The sequence below is a fragment of the Diadema antillarum genome, unplaced genomic scaffold, assembly GCF_040938485.1.
Source record: "Diadema antillarum isolate AM-2024a unplaced genomic scaffold, OU_Dant_1.0 seq00000364_RagTag, whole genome shotgun sequence".
Lineage (NCBI taxonomy): Eukaryota > Metazoa > Echinodermata > Echinoidea > Diadematoida > Diadematidae > Diadema > Diadema antillarum.
In genome coordinates this window covers 705,662-711,661 of record NW_027271365.1, presented here as the reverse complement: position 1 = coordinate 711,661, position 6,000 = coordinate 705,662, and positions in this window count along the sequence as shown.

Below are 6,000 nucleotides of genomic sequence, written 5' to 3'. Positions count from 1 at the left end.
CAAAATGAATTTGAATGAAGAGATCATAAAATTGAACTACCGAACATGTCATCTACGCTAAATTTTGCTAAATTGAATGCAGCAATGAGGAATTGGACTGACAAAAGTGCGAAATTGGCCGGGAAAACCTATATTAGAAAATAATTTTAATTGTTATGAGAATAATTGAAATGTGAAATATAAATGAATGTTGTTATGTTTGTATGCTTATTGCATATGCATGGGTAGGTCCCGCCCCCCATTATGTATAAGGTATTTCGGTTTTTGTATAATGTTGACCATTAATGATATATAATATTGTTAAAAGATTATATGGATTGAAATGATGATTTTAAGAGAAATATAAGACGAAAAAAAAAGATTCATAATTTTATATCTCTTTGCACATCTCTTTCCAAGTATTCTCTTCTGTCTCTTTCTATCTCTCTTGATATCTCCTTCCTACCCCTTCTGTGTGTCTCTCTCTCCGTCTCCGTACACAGTGTTAGTGTTTAATATCTCTTATGTCATCACTGCCCGCCTTACTTTTTTTTTAGTACATGTATAAAACAAGTTTGAAAGTTGTTGGAGAAGTATAATGATTTGTGTATACTTGATATATTTTAGTCTATAAGTTTGTGTATGTATGTATATATGATGGTGACATGAGGATTATGTTAATTTTTCTCGCAGCTTTTTAGATATGTATGTACAAGTGTATTTGATAATTTTTGATATTTTGGTTATCAGGTGTCTTATATGTATATGTATATATATATATATATATATATATATATATATATATGTAACAGCTAGTAATGATCGAGGCACATCATATAACACCACATTATACATGTACACTACTGCTCTCATATGTTGTACTTCTACCATGTACTACCAGTACATGTACAGTATATATTCCCCTTTAGTGTACTGTTACTATACAGGGTCTTGTGTATACAATGTCTCACCCTTCCCTATTCACAGGGAAGGGCAGAACGTTTTATAGTTCTTTGTTAGATGTAATCCTTACCCTTCCCTATTCATTGCAAGGCAGGGCAGGTAGTTTATAGGTGCAAACTTGACCGTGAAACAAAAGGATGAGTCATGACCCAGATGGTCAGCCTTGGCTTGGACCGTGAGAAACATTCTCATTCTTAGCCTTGCTGCCATGAAGAGAGGTTGGTAGTGACAAGTGCTATCATGACCGTGTACGTCTGATTGTAATTCAACCACGTGGTTGATAGATGTTTTATTTGATATGTAATGTAAGTGTTCGATGTACAGAAGTTGATGTGATCCGACAGGCTTGTGCACTCCTTTGTTGAGGCCAGTAAAAGCCCTCATGGTCGATGTTTACATAAACTCGCCAGTTAAATGTTGAAGGTACATTGTAGTGTCGTCATGCCTGTTGCCAGAACTAAGGTAGAATAGTAAATGTATGATGTCGGTTTTGTAGTGTGTTTGCAAGGAGTACCTGGCAAAGATGTAGCTGTATGATTCTATTCTACTCTATCCAATTCTATTCTATTCTATTCTATTCTATTCTATTCTATTCTATTCTATTCTATTCTATTCTACTCTACTCTATTCTATTCTATTCTATTCTATTCTATTCTATTCTATTCTATTCTATTCTATTCTATTCTATTCTCTACTGTATTCTGAGCTAGTATGTTTCTCTTTTATGGCAAACTCTGTTGGTGTGATACATACCATGTGCTCTGTTGTTTTAAGTATAGTATGCCAATGTAAATTATAGGTACGTTCATACCAGACTAGCGTTCAGTCATTACATTGCATGAATGGTATACTTTCATAACTTGGTGTATCAAAATTGATGTACTTTGTAGCTTAAAACTAGCTTATTGAACATTGTGTTTTGTGAAGGGATTGATGGTTTACCCTTGAAGCAGATGTACAACGCACTGCTTGTCATGAGCACCATGGTTATTTATCAAGGATACAATAGGATCTATTCATTGGGCAACAGTTAGTAATGCAACAATGTAGTGACGGTATGTCTGAGCTACTTGCTCGATACTTACATTCAGTGCTGTATTGCTTGGAGGTAGACAAGTTGTACGATGATTATTGTATTTGATAATTCATGGAATGTGTGTTTTTCTGTCTGTTTGTATTTCAGGGTTTTTGGTTTTTGTGTTTTTGTTTTCGGCTTTTGTTCGAGATTTGCTCTCGCAATAAATATTTAATGCATAATAGCAATCAAAACAACTTGAGAATTTCGTGTAGTTTGTCACGTTACATATATATATATATATATATATATATATATATATATAATATATATATATATATATATATATATATATGTGTGTGTGTGTGTGTGTGTGTGTGTGTGTGTGTGTGTAGGCCTATATATACATATTATATATATAATTGTGTAGTTTTATATTTTAATCGAAAAATGGTTGTATGATTATGTATGTTATTATAAAATGAAATGATATTGTACAAAATTCTGCAATTCAGCCATCTCCATGGCTGCAAATGAATTCTTAAATAAACCATTACCATTACCATTACCATAAAGGTACTGTCGGGTGCGTGTCATCTGCGGGTACTTCCGGGTAGCAAGAATTGTCTCACGCAAATAACATGCAAGGCTTGCCCGGAAAGGTTTAAAAATGGTCAAAACCTGTTCCGGGTAAGTCGCGGAGATTGCCCGCAGAGGTCCACGCAGAACACCACTAGGGGGCTCGTAGCGGCCGCACCCAGTAGGCAATTCCCACGCAGGTAACACCCAGTTGTAACGCAGGTACCTTGCAGTGCCCGTGTCGTCAGTAACTAAAACTTAATTGTACAACGTAAGTAGCACGCGTTAAGCAGGCAAGACGCACGCGAAACTGGCCCAAGTCCTTGTCTGCCCGCAGAAAATTATCCTGCGTGCTGGGAAATTCCCACACGTAACAAGCCCGCAAGTCTTGCGCGGAAAGGTGTGACAGTGATGCCTGCCTGTATATACTGAACTGTTAGCATATCGCCTGTTGAAACTTTTCATCATAGCCGAATTAATTTCTCGACAAGATTTGAATTAAAAACAAAGATATGTAGCACATCAATTCATCAATTTGTAATTTCGAACACACACACACACACACACACACAAAGCATGAAGAAGAAAATTGCATAAATGCACATACCTTGACAGTAACGTCATGGGTTGCTTTCAAGACGGTTTTTAAAACGCTATTTCTTCAGGTTGTCTCAAAATAGAAATTAAAGGTGAGTTTGCTTTCAGCAGTTCTTCATTTGTAATAGTGCAGGACGCAGGAGAACCCACATTATTTTGATAGCAAAGAATGATACAAAATGATGCCGGATGAGAAGACAGCTTGCATTATATTCAGGTGTGACAGTATACATATTATATACATCTCACCATCAAGGATTTATATGTCGCCCAAAGAATTAACTGTTTTGCTGGTGAATGCAAATGAACCCCATCATAGTATGATTAATGGAAAGCGGATTTGACACAGGCGAAATGTCATCATAAGGAAATCCTCCTATAAATCATCATCACCGACGTATCTTGGCTTACTCGAGATCATCCACAGATCCTTGTCTTATCTAAAAAAAAAAAAAAAAAAAAAAAAACACTCCGTAAAACACTCCAGACTCTATTCCATCCCGTCTAGGATCTCTGTTCTCTTGTCGCTTAAAACAAAAACAATAACACAACACAACACACACACACACACACACACACACACACACACACACACACACACACACACACACACACACACACACACACAAATCAAACACGTTTCCTTCAGCTTAGGACTCTACCGAGAGGTATCCCTAATGTAAAACCTCACGAAAATCCCAGCTAATGTCCCGTAAAGGCAGAAACGCTAGGTCATGTGTGTCTGTTATATGATAATAAGTTTGGGATGGAGATGAGAGTCCCCTCCATTTCCAACAACTTTGATTCGGTATTTGTCATATAATTTTTAGCATTTATTGTATGTCACTTCACAGTATTTTTCTTGATTACATTACTGTATTTATTTAGTGTCATCAGGCGTATAGCAGTGTCATTGTAACGTACATATTTGTTTGAGGTCAAACGAAATCAAATGAAATGAGGAGAAGAAAAGTCTGCCAAAAAGTAAAGTTAAAGAGATTGCTGTCTAGATATGTCGGAGGGGAACAAAAGCAGAATCGGGACCATTTGCCAACTAAAACCAGGGGCAGTCGGAAAGTAAACATACAAAAAAAGGTACAATAAATTTTAAGGGTACGATTACTGACAGAAATTACATTTTGTACTCTCTAAAAAAAATCGAGTGAAAATTTTCACTCTAAAAACAGTGAATACAAAAAAGAGTGAATTTCGAGTGAAATTGGAGTGAATTTTGAGTGAAAATGCTCATTTTCACTCATTTTGGAGTGACGTCAGGGATCACTCCAAAATCTTCGAGTGATCCCTGACGTCACTCCAAAATGAGTGAAAATGAGCATTTTCACTCAAAATTCACTCCAATTTCACTCGAAATTCACTCTTTTTAGAGTGAAAATTTTCACTCGATATTTTTTAGAGAGTATAGGGCCTACACGTATATAAAAAATACAATGTCAAACATACATAAAACATGCCGTAATTTTTAATGAAAGGTTTCTTTATCAATTAAACATTAATTTAATTGTTTAATATGTACGCCATCCTACCCGGTTGGCTTTATACTCCACCCATAAGAAGACATTAAGTATCATGGAAATCCTGAGCTTACAAAAAAAAAAACCCCTACATACTTGAGTTGGCTACTTCAATTTCATTACCTCCAATGACCTCCGCCAGATGTGAAACCTATGACCAGCGCGGAGGTTATGTTTTCGGTTCCGTGTGTTTGTTTGCCTGTCTGTCTGTCTATATACAAGACTACATACTCTAAAACGAAGAACGCATTTTCACAAAATTTGCATGGTGTGCTCATAATGAGATAAGAAAGAAGAGACTAAATTTGGGGTCATGAGGTCAAGGTCTAAGGTCATATAGGGGTAAAAAAGGACATAAAATAAGCTTAAAATTCCAATTTAAACTCAACGACGAACGATCGGATTTTCACCAAACTTGGAGGGCGTGTTCATAATTAAGTAAGAAAGGATCAATACGGCGGCCTAAATTTGGGGTCATGAGGTCAAAAGGTCATAGGTGCCGTAACAGACCTAAATATAATAAGCTTACAACCTTCCCAATAAACGAACAATGGATGATTAGATTTTCACCGAATGTATTGTGTAGGTGTCCCTATACTGCACCTCTATGCTTGCGTTGAAGATACTGCCTAAGAAAGGCGATATTTTTATCACTGCTGCTTGGCGGAAGTACGCTCTCTCGGAGTGCTGCTCTATATAAGTTCTATTCATTATTTTGTTTTCATTTATAATGTCCATATCAAATGTTATCAATTACAAAAAAAAAACTAAGCCATGAAATTCTCTCATTCCCTTAATATATCCAGTATACTTGGAAATTATCAAAATGCCGAAATGCTGCTTTAGTTGTAACGTTAGTTGGGATAAAATTTGTTTCGTTTTTGTTATATTAAAATATGAGTCCTGTTATTTTGTTACAAATTTTGTATTCATGGCGAAATATGGTATGTCTTGTTCATCAGATATAAATGGGTGGTAATCATTGTTATTTAAGATTACAGTTCGGGGTATGTGCGACACAAGAAGCACATCTCAGCTTTCTGTGCACGTACAATATTCCTATTTTTATTTACACAGTGTTTTGATATCAAGCTGTTCTTTATATATACATATATGATTGTTAGATTATCTGTTTTAACCATGTTTTTTATGATCTCGCTTTGTTCCTACTGTGTTTTCACCCGAAATTCGGATGTCAGGTTGGACTTGATTCAGAACCATGTAGATTGTTGTATATTTTGATAAAGAGACATGTATACCTGCATGATACTGGAGTTCGAATTTACATCCCGTTTACATTTTTGACGTAGCTGTAAGGTGGAATTTGTGGAATGT